At 50.8% G+C, this 14,710-nt stretch overlaps 1 protein-coding gene across 1 annotated transcript in view; it reads right to left on the bottom strand.

The window, feature by feature from the left end:
• Positions 1 to 14,463, bottom strand: part of CORO2A (coronin 2A) — a 67,714-nt gene extending 53,251 nt beyond the window's left edge. The window contains exon 1 of the mRNA XM_023202934.3: positions 13,001 to 14,463. The gene's annotated coding sequence lies outside the window, so the exon portion shown is untranslated. The remainder of the gene's footprint in view (positions 1 to 13,000) is intronic.
• Positions 14,464 to 14,710: the final 247 nt, after the last annotated feature.

Raw genomic sequence — 14,710 nt, 5'->3', positions numbered from 1 at the left:
TCTCTAAAGCTGAGACCCCACTTGGGCTACTGGTAGGTGGCAGCATCCTCTATTTCAAAATCTTCAATAGCTTCTCAGCTGGGGATTCAAAGCCAAGGTGTCCCAGGAGTATAACAAGAAGGGATGTGAGGCAAACAGGGAAGGGGAAGTGGCAGGGACGAACGAGGGCAGGAGGGAGGTGAGCAGTCGGCCGGGCGCAGACACTCAGGAGGTGCATTTTCAACAGAGAACTTAAAAATAGGCCAGGCATGGTGGCACTTGCCTGTAATCCCAGCACTTTGGGAGGTCGAGGCAAGTGGATCACAAGGTCAGCAGTTCGAGACCAGCCTGATCAACATGGTGAAACCCCGTCTCTACTAAGCATACAAAAATTAGCCAGGTGTGGTGGTAGGCGCCTGTAATCCCAGCTACTCAAGAGGCCGAGGCAGGAGAATTGCTTGAACCCAGGAGGCAGAGGTTGCAGTGAGCTGAGATCATGCCACTGCACTCCAGCCTGGGTGACAGAGTGAGACTCCGTCTCAAACAAAACAAAACAAAACAAAAAAACAAACAAAAAACTGCCTCGAAGTCTGACATTTTACGATCACAATGTGCCTGCAATTCCAAACAATGTCAGGGCCAAAACACTCCTCCCTGACAGGGCAGGCTGCACCTCCCTCCCTGCCCTTGGCATCTGGCAAATACCTTACGCTTTGCCTCTTATACTGAGCCAAACCAAACCCTATGTTCATCGCATCCCACATAGGCCTAGTAAGTTTTCCCCTCTCCAGTCCTTGGGTTACATTGTTTCCTTTGCCAGTAAGGCCCTATCCACCACTCTGTATGACCAGCTGCTACAAGGCTCAGCTTAGAGAAATGCTCCCTCTTCCAGGAAGTCTTCCTGCAAGCATTCCCATCCATCCCCTCGGAGGCCATGGCTCCCCTCACATCATGTTTTCATCTCCAGAGGAAAACTCAAGAAAGGAACCCACAACACAGAAAACCATAAAGGAGAGTCACTTCTGAGCTGTGTGACCTCAGATCAGTCCCATGGCCGCTTGGAGCCTCAATTTCACCTCCTTAAAAGAACCATCTCATCTCCAAATACCCTCCTTTCCTTGACCTGCACCATCCCTTCTTTTGACCACACAGTGAACTAACTCTGTCACTGGGTGAAAATGCTCCACCTGCTTCCAAAGTTACTAATTCAAGCACCCCTCCTGACTGCACCCTCCCCACTTCCAGCCTCCTGTCACCTGCCAGCTGTGACCAGCCCTTTGCCAGTGTCCCTTCTGATGGATCAGTAAAAACAGGTTCAGGCCCGAGGAGAGGGCCCTGGAAGCCACAACCAGAGACCCCTCTCCAGGATGACACAATGCATCAAGCAATGCCCCGACTCCACCACCACGCTCAGCAACAGCTTTGCTGAAAGGCCAGCTCCAGGGATGGTGTGGGGGCCATGTGATTCGCATGGGCATGCTGTGGAAGCCCATTTCTTGTCCCCAGTAACCTGGGACATCAGCTCACTCTTATCAACACCCTAAAATGCCTCACCCCACTGACTTTTTTTCACATCATCTGGCAAACCCCAGCACTGGGTGAACCAGGATATCCAGGCTCAGCTGGAAGGAAAATGGTGGACAATAACCAGCCCTGGGCAGAAGGCCCCAGTGCGGTGAAGGCTGCTCCCATGTTGCTTGTGTCCCCCAGCACGACTCTCTCTGCAAGTCAGGCCATGAGAAGCGCACTGCCGGAAAAGCCAGAACCCACGGGCACCCATGTGGCCTCCCTTTTCTTGTATCCAATGCCAATCCATCACTAATCCCAGCCTCCTGTCCCACCTTCAAATTATCTCTCTCTCTTGTGTTTTTTTAGAGATGAGGTCCCACTATGTTGCCAGGCTGGTCTGGAACTCCTGGCTTCAAGAAATCCTCATGCCTCGGTCTCCCAAAGTGCTAGGATTACAGGCGTGAGCCACGGTGCCTGGCTCCAAACATCTGTTAAACTTGGTCATTTAGTCTCAGCCACCAACCATCTTGCCCTTGATCTTTTCGAAATACATAAATGTGAGCAGACCATTCGGTGGTCACTGTTCTACTTCCCCAGCCTCACCTTGCCCAGGGATCTGAGCTGCACATGGTGCTTTCAGTTCCTCAAAGGCCTGTTTCCTCCAGCCGGAGAGCTTTTGCAAGGCTGTTTCTCCTGTGCAGCATGCCTCCCTCCCCACCCTCACCTGGTCACCCCCTCCTCATCTTTCAGATCTCAGCTCAACGTCCTGTCCTTAGAACATCCCAACCATCCCCTCGCAGGCCACGGCTCCCCTCACATCATGTTTTCATCTCCAAAGGGAAACTCAAGAAAGGAACCCACAACACAGAAAACCATAAAAGGAGAGTCACTTCTGAGCTGTGTGACCTCAGACAAGTCCTATGGCCTCTCTGAGCCTCAGTTTCACCTCCTTAAAAGAGCCATCTCATCTCCAAATACCCTCCTTTCCTTGACCTGCACTATCTGTGCCCTGGACTGCAGCCTTCTTCAGTGACCCTGGACTCAGCACATTCTCTACTCTGCACGCCCTTCACTCCTCTCTCCTCCTGCAGGTTCTGTGGGACTCTACGATTACTGCCCATCTCCCGTTTGGTCTGTGAGCCCTCAAAGACGGACCTATGTCTGTTTTGCTGTGCTCGGTATCTCTAATGCTTTACATACAGAGAGTAATCAATTGTGAGCAAAGGTCCTAGTCAAAAAATTACATTGAAAGATAACTTTTTAGGGAACGAATGAATGGGTCAGTCTGGGCGAGGCTCCAGGATGATCTGTGTGGGGCAGTTATCTCTACAGCCTTTCTCCAGGGCAGGCCACACAGGCCGAGCCACTCCTGGAATGGTTTCAACAAGGATGAAGCTAGTGACCCTGCCAGCAAGCTCTCAAAGCTCCTTCCTGTTCATTATTTCCCCAGCCCTCCTCCACACTCCCCACCCCCATTACTCAGAGTACCAGGTTTTTAATGACCAGGCCACTGGAACATTTCTGAGCTGGCAGTGTGGAGATTCTGTTCTTCCCAAGGGCCAGGACCCAGGAGCCTTTTCTTTGTGGGGTTGGATGAGGAAAAATAAGTGGAATCTAATTAGACCAGGTTCAAAGCCCAGCTTTGCCTCTTGCTGGCTCTGTGACCTTGCAAATTTACTCAACCTCTCTGGGCTCCTGCCTCCTTATTTGTAAAAAGAGGACAAGACTACCTAGCCACAATGCGATGGTGAAGATGCAATGAGTGAATATACACTAAGAGTCTCACTGGGGGCCTGCCACATGTCACATGATTCCAAGACAGTTGTTTACATTTTAACATCTCTGAAACTGGGATGCAACTTACAATAATAGTTTCTGTTGCTTTTTCTTTCTTAATGGATTATAAAATAAGGGTACATCTCACAACAGATAAGCCCTGCTTTGAATGAAATACCACAGTAGCTTAGATTCTTTACTTCCCTTGCAAAGAGGCTGGAACGCCTGTGAGATAGGACCAAAGACCAAGAACACAAATCGTTAAGGGACAAGGGTCTGTTGAGGCCTAGCATTCACCCTGGATCTCCAAAGCTTCAGGCTCAGGCCCTGGCCTGGCGCCCCTCTGGATCCATCTCAGTTGTCCTAGTGTTGCTCAGAAAGTGGCCCAAACTTCAGCAGGACCCTCACCTCTGCCTCTGACCCTCTGTTGCTACTGATGTGGTCGGGTCCACAGTTGGACAGTTTGGTCACAATGCTACTGTGCTTGCAGCCACCCAAAACCCTAAGTCTTTGTCCCAAGAAAAGAGTCCTAGCTCCCACCTTCAGAAACCCCCACAGACTCTCCTCCAGTGTGACTCCATCAGGCCATCCCTGGACTCTGCTCCCACCTGTTCCAAAGGCCAGCACTGGGGATGTCATCCAGGCCTCACCAAAGTCCTTATGCTATGAGTGCTGCCTTCATCCCTGCAGCCTGGTGATGTCAGACCGGCCTGATTATTTTATTATCTAAATATCATTATAACTTACATTGCTTACATAGTTGGCCCTCTGTATCTGTGGGTCCTGCATCTGTAGATTCAACCAACCTCAGATGGAAAATATGTGAAAAAATTAAACAAAAATAACAATACAACAATTAAAAAATACAAATTTAAAAATACAGTATAACAGGCCAGGCATGGTAGCTTACACCTATAATCCCAGTATTTTAGGAGGCTGAAGCAGGCAGATTACTTGAGATCAAGAGTTCGAGACCAGCCTGGCCAACATAGCGAAACCCCATGTCTACTAAAAATGCAAAAAATTAGCTGGGCATGGTGGTGCATGCCTGTGATTCCAGCTACTTGGGAGACTGAGGCACAAGAATCGCTTGAACCCGGGAGGCAGAGTTTGCAGTGAGCCAAGATTGCGCCACTACATTTCAGCCGGGGTGACAGAGCAAGATTCTGTCTTAAAAATATGTATATACAGTATAACAACTAGTTACATAGCATTTACATTGTGTTAGGCATCGTAAGTGATCTATAGATGACTTAAAGTATACAGGAGGGTGTGTGTAGGTTACATGCAAATACTACATCATTTTATATCAGGGATTTTAATATCCACAGATTTTGATATCCTTGGGTGTCCTGGAAGCTGAATATTTAGGAATGACTGTACACATATCACCAAAATCTTTACAGAAATAAATTATCTATCATGTATAACGTTTTATTTTATTTTATTTTATTTATTTTATTTATTAGAGGCAATGTCTTACTTTGTTGCCCAGGCTGGTCTCAAACTCCTGGCTTCCCAAAGTGCTGGGATTACCAGGAGGAGCCACCATGCCCAGCCAAAACATTTTAAATGTAGAAAAGACCAAAGAAAACAAAATTCTACCACCTAGTGATAATTAGCTTGATGTCTGTCTGTCTGAATATTTTGCTATGTCTGCATGCTGGGGAAAGATTCTTTCCTCATATTCAAACCCAAACAGGCTCATTCCACACATACTACTCTTTCTCTTACCATGACATGGTGGCCCTCTCTCTAAACAGACTGGTTCCTTCATGGCGGCCCCACGGTGCTCCAGTCCTCTATCCCTACCCCTGGCAGGTCCCAGGCCTCTACAGGGATGTAGTGCTTTGGGTCTGACGTTGTTCCTCCTCATCCTCAGAATGGGGCTGTGATCTGCGATGCGGTCATGGCTGCCTTCAGGTACCTCACCAAACAAAGCCGTACCCAGGCACAGAAATACTCCAGAACTCTTAAATCAAGGGGTGTGTGTTTAATGGTGGCTGCCTGTCTCGTCCAATTTGATTGTAGCCCTTTCAAAACCAACTGGAAGTTCTCCCAGCCCCAGATGCTGGCCTGGTATTTCCCTAACCCCTAGGGGCCCTAGAAATCACAATAAAGAATGAATAGGTAGGTGCCTGGCATTTTGTAGTTCATAAAGTGCCTCCTTACTTTTATCCAATTCATAGCCTTACAACAAGCCTATAAATTAGGCAGAGCAGGTATTTATTATCCCCATTTTATAAATGAAGAAACTGACACTTGGAGAAGTGAAGTGACTGACCCAATATCTTCCCTTATTTTTCTACCCTTCATAGTCTGGCCATCTCCAAATCCCACTAACAACCCAGCTCAGGCATCAGCTCCTCTAGGGAGGCTTCCCCGACCCCCCACTTCCACCCTAGGCTGGGTTAGGTCCCCCTCCTGGAGACCCCACAGCTCCTGGGCTTCCCTATGATAACCGTAGTGCTCCTGCCAGGCTATGGGCCCTCGCAGCTGTGATGGGTCTAGCTTGTCTACACTCACACTCCCCAAGCATTAGAAAAACATCAATAGATGGTTGCTGGGGTGAAGATCATTTCAATGACTAAGGCAGGAAGTATTCTCCCCCTTTCACAGATGAGGACACTGAGTCATAAAGAAGGGTGAAGACTTGCCTAAGGAGCATGTCAGTAGCGGGGTCACCTCTCCTTCCTTAGAGGCCTGGGTTCTTTTGCTCCACTGTATCCCTTGTTGTCTGCAATCTTAGACTCCAAACCATTGCTGGAGGCTAGTTTCTGATTTCTCGGGCAGGTCTACCTGGTCAGCCAGGTGTGAAAGGGAGGTTGGCAGGAGGGAGGCTCTGTCTGCAGTGGGCTCAATTCTCCAGCCTGGGCCAACACCCTGGTGCAGCCTTAGGAACAGCCATAGGAGTTGCCCAGTTATTGAGCACGCCATGGACCACACCCTGTGCAAGAACTTCCTTTGCACTTCTTACTTCATCCTGTGGCTGGGGCCATTATGATGCCATTTTGCAGGTGAGCCAGGAAAGACCCTGGCCTAAGGCCACTCAGTGTCTGAGATGGGGCTAGAAGCCAGGGCTGCATCCCTGGCAGCAGGCAGCCCCAGGAGTTTGCTGGCACCAGAGCCAGAAATAAATGCACAGTCAGAGTACAGGAGACAACTCTCAGGGGGCCTGCAATGTGGGCAAAGCCCCAAACTCACCTCCCACCCAGGGCTGGCTGGAGGGACAAGACTCTTGGGCCCAGGGAACACATGCTTGCCCTGGTAGTCCCCTGCACTGCCTGTGGACAGGGACATGCCATTTGTCAGACCCCTGCAAACTCCAGGCTCAAGGCCAGGCTAGAAGCAGCTGTCCTATCAACCCTGCACAAATGCTCAGCTCCCAATTTCTTATTTGAATGAGACTTCACATATCTGCTCCTGACTGGCTGACAGATGCTGAGCAAGGCCCCATCTCTCATTGGGCCTCACTTTACCTATCTGTGAAATGATGCCATGAGTGGGGTGGCTGGGCAGGGAGGGGCTAGGTTTGGGGAATGGTATCTTAATGGAACCCACCAACTCTGACATTCCCAGGATTGACTACAGGCAGCAGGGGATGGTGATTAAGACCCTGGATGCTGGAGGCAGATGACATGGATTGAAATTATGATCCTGGGCTAGCTACCCAACTTCCCTGGGCCTCAGTGTTCTCATCTATAAAATGGGAATGATAGCAGAAAAAAGACAGAAAGTAAATGTTTATATTGATTATGTGGGATGAGAAGAAGAGAAGATATGGTAATTTATTCTGTCTGTTTTCCTGCCTTTTTCTAAAATTCTCCATTATCAAGTGTTTATACTTTTAAAAATGTATTTTCTTTGTAAATTAACTTTATGAGATATCATTTACATATAATATATCCTTTTTAAAATGGGAGAAATAATAAGTAACAGTATCTACCATATAGGTTGTTATGGGGATTGGGTTAATGTACATAAAATATCAGATGGTGGTAAGAAGTGCTAATAAGTGTTTGTTAAATAAATAAGCCCAGGGCCAGCCTGGCTTCCTCCTCATCCTCCTCCTGCTCACCTGGCCTGGACCCCAACCTCTCCCCTAGCACTGAGTTCACTGCCCAGGTCCTAGCGCAGCACTCCAGACCTGGACTATTTCTACAGCCGTCTCTCTGCACCTGTCTTCGTCCATTGCTGCTGCTACAACAAAATACCATAAATTGGGTGCTTTGGCCGGGTGTGGTGGCTCATGCCTGTAATCCCAGCACTTTGGGAGGCTAAGTAGGGCGGATCACGAGGTCAGGAGATCGAGACCATCCTGGCTAACATTGTGAAACTCCTTCTCTACTAAAAATACAAAAGCAAAATTAGCCGGATGTGGTGGTGAGCGCCTGTATCCCAGCTACTGGGGAGGCTGAGGCGGGAGAATGGCATGAACCTGGGAGGTGGAGCTTGCAGTAAGCAGAGATCCTGCCACTGCACTCCAGCCGGGGTGACAGAGCGAGACTCTATCTCAAAAAAAAAAAAAAAAAAAAAGAGCCAGTCATGATGGCAGATGCCTTTAATCCCAGCTACTCAGGAGGGTAAAACAGGAGAATCGCTTGAACCTGGGAGACGGCGGTTGCAGTGAGTAGAGATTGCGCCACTGCACTCCAGCCTGGGCGACTGGGCGAGACTCCATCTCAAAAAAAAAAAAAAAAAAAAAATGAGCGCTTCATTAACAACAGAAATGTATTTCTCACGGTTCTGGAGGATGGAAGTCCAAGACTAAGACAGCAGATTTGGAGTCTGGTGAGGCCCCACTTCCTGGGTCATAGAACGGTGCCTTCTTATTGTGTCCTCATGTGGTGGAGGGGGTGAGGGTCTCTCTGGGGCCTCTTTCATAAGAACACCAATCCCATTATGAGGGCTCTGCCTTCCTGACCTAATTCCCTCCCAAAAGCCTCACCTCCTAATATTGTCACCTTATAGGGTAAGATTTCGACATATGAGCTTTGGAGGAACATAAATATTCAGACCACGGCAATCTCACAGGAATCACACCAATATTCAAATCTGGCCATGTTCCTACCCAATTCAAAAGCCTTCCATGCCTCCCCGCTGACCCTGGCTGAAAGTCCTAGATTCTCCATGAGACACAGTTTCAATAAGCCACGTAACTTTTCTGTATCTTTGTTTTCTTAACTGGAAAAGAGGGATAAAAAGAGTAGCTCCCTCATACACTCGCAGGATTCCATCGTGAGCATGGTGGGGTACACGGTCTAGCCCAGAGCCTGCCTGTTCCTCTCTTCCTCTTCTCTTACCATCAGTCTGTTCCAGCTCCCGCTTTTCTGAACACGCCAGGCATGGTCCTGCCTCAGGGCTTTTGCCCCAGCTGTTTCCTGCACCTGAATGGCTGTTTCCCCAGAAATGAGCCTGACTCACCCCTCTCTTCCTTCAAGCCTTTCCCTAAAAATCACCTTCTCAATGAGGCCCCCAGCCCACCCTCGTTAAAACTGCAACCCCTCTTCCCATCACCCTTGCATACCCTAACCCCTCCTATATTTGCTCCATCTCATCATTTATCACCGATTTTATTTATCACCTATTCATCTATTTTACTTATTGTTTTTCATCTGCCTTTCCCCGCATCTGATTGTAAGTTCTTTGGGGGAAGATCTTTCTGGTCTATTTTGTTTAATGTTAGCACCGTCCCCCTTTCCCCAGCACTTAGAAAATACCTAGGACAGGTTGGGTGTGGCGGCTTACGCCTGTAATACCAACACTTTGGGAGGCTGGGATGGTCGGATCACTTGAGGTCAAGAGTTCGAGTCCAGCCTGGCCAACATGGCCAAGCACCATCTCTACTGAAAATACAAAAATTCGCTGGCATGGTAGCACGCACCTGTAATCCCAGCTACTCAGGAGGCTGAGGCATGAGAATCACTTGAACCCAGGAGGCAGAGGCAGAGATTGATGTGAGCTGAGATCATGCCACTGCACTTCAGCCTGGGCAACAAAGCGAGACTCTGTCTCAAAAAAAAAAAAAAAAAACCCAGTACAATGTAGGTGTTTAATAAATACTGGCTGAATGACCAAACAAATGAACATAAAGCACTTAGGACAAAATTAGGCTGGTGGTAAATACTCAACGAATGTTAGCTATATTATTACTATTAGTGATTCTTCAAAGTGAGGCTCCCATGTCCCTCCTCCTTGACTTCTCCAAGCTCATAATCACACCTTCCTTGTCCCCACCACACCCTGCCAATCTCTCAATTATAGTAAGGAGCACACCACTCTTTAAATACCTGTATATCTTTTTCCATTTAGGCGGAACCAAATGAAATTGCCATTTCTTGTAAGTCAAAACAAGTCACATACTGGCCATTTCATGTGGTTTAACCTAGTAAGTTTCCCATAGCAGCCTGCAGACCCCCAAGAGGCACAGTTTGCCCACAGAAGCAAAGTCAACTACTCCTGCACCTTCAGACCAGGTGTGATTGCAAAGCACGTCCGATCTGTTCTGAAGGAGGCAAGGCACGGATTATAGACTTACAATACAAGAAGATTCTGCTCAATTATTTTCTGGACCTCCTGAGATTTAATAGAGAAGATAAAAACACACCAACTTGTAAAACAATCCAGCTTCTGGTCATTTTGAAAGAGCAGAGATTTAAGGCTGCAACCCCTCGGTGGGGAGCTAGCTGCCTGCCTCTAAGGAGATTCAATTAACGAATCTTCCAATCTTGGCTTGGCTACTGAGATTTGTTCACTCTAAGAGGTTGGCTGTCAGAGCTCAAACAAATTCAGCAACTGCTGAGTCTACCCCCCTTTCACAGATGGGGAAAGTGAGGTCCAGAGAGGGGAACGGATTGGCCCAAGGTAGGGCAGAGGAACACTTCATCCTGGAATCTATGTCTGCTGACTTTAGTCTCATGGTCTTTCTTCTGGATTAAACTGTTTCTATGCTGGCCAGACTCCGGTACTGTACGCTTCAGTGCCACTATTTTTTAAGTTGTATTTGTCAAATGAAATGTTTATTAAGCCTCAGATAAAACACTGAACACTTCTTCACTAGACGGCAGCTTCTTTCTTTCTTTATTTTTTTGAGATGTTGTTTTGCTCTGTCGCCCAGGCTGGAGTGCAGTGGCGCAATCACGGTTCGCTGCAACCTCTGCCTCCCAGGTTCAAGTGATTCTCCTGCCTCTGCCTCCCGAGTAACTGGGATTACAGGTATGTGCCACCACACCTGGCTAAGTTTTATATTTTCAGTAGAGACAAGGTTTCATCATGTTGCCCAGGGTGGTCTCGAACTCCTGACCTCAGGTGATCCGCCCACCTTGGCCTCCTAAAGTGCTGGGATGACAGGTATGAGCCACTGCTCCTGGCCAGAAGACAACTTCTTACAAATAACAGCACTACATATGTCTCTTTCTATAGTTACTTCCTTAGGATAAAGCCCTCAAAGTAGCTGGCTAAAGGCAAAGGGCAAGTAGGGTCATTTTCATGACAACAGGCTGCCAGACTGCTCTGCAAAATTAAATGCCACAGGCAAATCCCTACAGCCTTGCCAGCACAGAGTTTCATCCTTTTATTTTTATTTTTCCTAATTTTACAGGAATAAATACAGACTCCTTTCATTTATTAAATGTTATGTGTTTTCTGGGGGAAAAAAAGGCACTCCAATCTTGGAATCAGGATCCCTGGGCTCGGTTGCTGGTTTGCTGTGTGACCTTTGCCCAGTCACATCCCCTCTGGGGACAGGGGATGCCTATCTGTAAAATGAGGGGGTTGAATGAGATGATGTCTTAAGGCTTCTTTCAGCTCAGACATTCCATAATTCCATGGTGCACTTAAAAATTACTAGCAATTAAAGTCATAGCATGACTTTTTAATAACCCGAATCTGCCATGCTCCTAAATCAGGCCAAAAAGGCTTGAACTAGGCAAGCAGGAAAACAGGGCCCAGATTATACATGTGTTGAGATGACAGGAGACCCAAGTAGCACTTAAGCCTGTGCCTCGGAGCTGGGCTCATGGGCCAGCACATATACTTTGCCTGCTTTTACGAGGGGATAATAACACTCATTTGCGGTCCAGCTCCCAGTCCTGTGCAGCTCCACCATGGCCGCAGGGCAAGGTCATAGGCACTACTTCAGCCCTAGAATTCCACAGACTTTCAGTCTGAGGTAGCTCACCCCAGGTTCTGCTTGAATACCTGTGATGACAAAGAGCTCACTACCTGTCCAGGGGCCTCCTGTCCTCTTTTGGCTGAAAGAAAGTCCCTGGGTGCGGGGCAGGTCATGAAGGGGACAAGAAAGTCCAGAAGGCTGAGAAGTGATTCTTAGAAACCGCTCCCTCAAACAGGGCAGGCATCAGGGAGGTGGAGAGGAGGCCACATGGGGCGGGAAAGGCCTGCAGAGGGGCTCCAGCTTTCCTCACTCCAGACCTCTCAGAAGGTCCCCAGGAGGGGCAGGAAGCTGGGGAGACACATTCCAGTTCTGACACACAGGTGGGTTCTGAGCAAGCCCCAGGAAAGCGGAGGTCCCACAGTCTGCTCCGGGGCAGACACCTCAGCTCCCTCTTCTTGCCCTGGCTCCCTGGGCTTTGATGGGAGAAACTGCTGGGGCTGGAGGTGAGCACACTTAAGGGACCTGATCACTGCTCCAGGGTGAGGGAGGAAGGGTCAGAGGTTGTTTGTGTGTTCAGAGCAGGACCAGCAGGAGAGGCAGTGACTGGGTAGCAGATTCCAGCCTGGTTTACAACTAATGAGATCCCCATCACAAGGAGTGTACAAGGGGCAGCAAGACCTTCCAGAGGGGATCTTACAGAGGGGCTGGGCCAGATGCCATAGGTCTTCTTTACCTAGGGAGCCTGGACCACAGTCCCTCAGACCTGTGCTCTGTCCCATCCCTTAATGCCACGCAGACACAGCCCCTTGGCATTGTTACCCCTCTGAGGTCCAGGCGTGGCCGCCAGTCAACCCTTGTCACACCAGCTAGTGTGTGTCACACCTTATCACACACTAGCTCTGGGACACCGAGCTAGGCACCAGCACCTGGCCCGGGTGGAGAAGGGGAAGGAGCTGTCCTGTACCACTCTGTAAATCGAGGTGCCTACATGGGGCTGGTCCACGCAGTCGTGCCGCCAGGAGTCCAGCCACCTCCAACCTAGGGCTCCTCCAGCCCCAGACGAGTAAACCCTCTTGGCAGGCCGGCTGATGCCCCACCTGCACGCCCAGGCCGGCTTGGCGGGGACCCGGGGATGCCCCCCACCCCACCGTTTCCTGTACCAGGAAGCTGAGGCTCAGCAGGTAACGCAGCCAAGAGGGGGAGGGTCCCGACAAGAGTCCCACGGAGCACCCGGGCCACAGCAGGGGCCTGTCGGGACCGGCTGGCCGCGCCCAGAGTGAGCTTCCCTCACCGCTAGCCGGAGGGCTGGGCGGTGCAGACAGTACTCAGGCGGGCAGCGAGCCGTCGGGAGCCCGGACCTCGGGGCGGCCCCTCCCAACAACCCCGCTAGAAGGGGGCCACCAATGAGCCCGCTATCCTGACGGGGAAACTGAGGCCTGAAGAGGAGCAGTGCTTTGTGCAAGGTCACGCAAAGGGGCTGAAAGCCAGGTCCCCCGCGCGCCGAGCCCCGCATCCCTCCCTCTCCGAGAGCTGCAGCCGCGGGGGGCTCAGCGCGCACGTCCCGCCCGACGCTCCCATAAAGCAGACCAGGAAGGCACGGCCGGCGGCGCGGGGCCGCCCTACCTTGATGACGGCCGCGCAGGTGGTGGTGGCGGTGGCGGTGGCGGTGGCGGCGGCGGCGTCCACCTCCGGCTCCGCGCTCCTCGCCGCCCGCCGACTCCCGGCGCCCAGAGCCGCCGCCGCCTCCCTCTGCAGCCCGGCGGGCGGGGCTGGAGGGCGGGGCGGGGGCCCGGCCAAAGGTCCGCCCTCTCGCCCGCCCCGCGGGTCCGCCCTGGCCACCCTTTTCCGCCCCCACGACCCCAACCGCGCTCCTGGCTTCCCGGGGCGGGTCTCGGGGCGCGCACACGTGCTGGGAACAAGCGCGCACACGTCGCAGTGATTGGGGCGGGCTGCTGGCCACCAGGCGGAGGCTGGGGACAAGCAGAGCCGCCGGCCCCACGTCCCGCCGTGCCCTCTCTGCGTGGTGTGGGATGAGGAACCTGACCTCCGGGAGCCTCAGATTCCCCCGTGGTGAAATGGAGACAATAACTGCGTCGGCCTCTTAAGGCTGTTTGAGCCCTGGATGTGACAATCCCGGACAGGTACAGTGGGCGCGCAGAGCCCGACCGGGGAAGCGCTCCTTTCCCCGAGCAGTTACAGCGGTTACCGAGGCTTCCCGGTCCGCAGGGAGGAGAGGAGCCGGGAGCGCCGCTGGGAGCAGAGGAGGACGCCCTTCCTTCTCTCGGGACCAGCGGGGGCGCTGCTTGCCCAGCCTCGCCGGCTGGGGAGCCCTGAGGACACTAGACAATGGGGGAGGCCCTACCTTTGGGTACCACCCCCACGGAACACTACTGAGCTACGCACTGCTCTAAGCGCCTTCTGTGCATTACCTCCATTCACTGTCACACAGGCCTATGAGGTTGATACCATTACTCACCTATTTGACACAAAAGAAAGCTGCGGCACACAGAGGTTAAGTACCTAGGTTAAGATCACAAGGCTAGTCATGCAACCCCAGGCAGTATGGCTCCCAGCGCTGCTAAGCTAACAGCCACTCTACCGCACCACGTCTCCGAAGAGCTCTTGGTTTTGTTCAGTAAAGACCGTTATCTCGAGGGCCTTGAACTGCTCCGTGGCACATAGTAGGCACTCAATATATAGCTGTGGAGTGGATAACAGTACACTATTACTACTTTCCATATCTGTATCATTTCTTCTAAGCCTAGCAACCCCTTTATTTAGCCACTATTATTACCTCCATTTTACAGATAAGAAAATTGAGGCTTGGAGTGGCAAGGTACTTGGGGAGCTCTTGATTCTCTCCTTAGAATGTGACTCAGCTTTCATAGTCCACTGCACCACTCCCCCGCCCAGCGATGGACGGGCTCCCTGCCTACTACCCAAAGCCCAGTGTGCAGTATGGTCCTGAAAACCCTCAGCCTACAGCTCTGATTCAGGCCTTCTGGAGTTGGACTGCCCAGCAGGCAGACTGAACACATGCTTCCGGTGTTAGCATGCAAGAGTTGGGTATCTAAACTTTCAAAGAAGCATATGGATGGCTGGGCACGGTGGCTCATGCCTGTAATCCCAGCACTTTGGGAGGCCAAGGCAGGTGGATTGCTTGAGATCAGGAGTTCAAGACCAGCCTGGCCACCATGGTGAAAACCTATCTCTAGTAAAAATACAAAAATTAGCCGGGTGTGGTGGCATGCGCCTGTATTTCCAGCTACTTAGGAGGCTGAGGCAGGAGAATCAGTTGAACCTGGGAGGTGGAGGTTGCAGCAAGCCGAGATG

The sequence above is a fragment of the Piliocolobus tephrosceles genome, chromosome 14 (genome assembly GCF_002776525.5).
Source record: "Piliocolobus tephrosceles isolate RC106 chromosome 14, ASM277652v3, whole genome shotgun sequence".
In the NCBI taxonomy this organism is placed as follows: domain Eukaryota; kingdom Metazoa; phylum Chordata; class Mammalia; order Primates; family Cercopithecidae; genus Piliocolobus; species Piliocolobus tephrosceles.
Note: the sequence above shows the minus strand (reverse complement) of the source record. Positions and strands in the feature narration are given on the sequence as shown.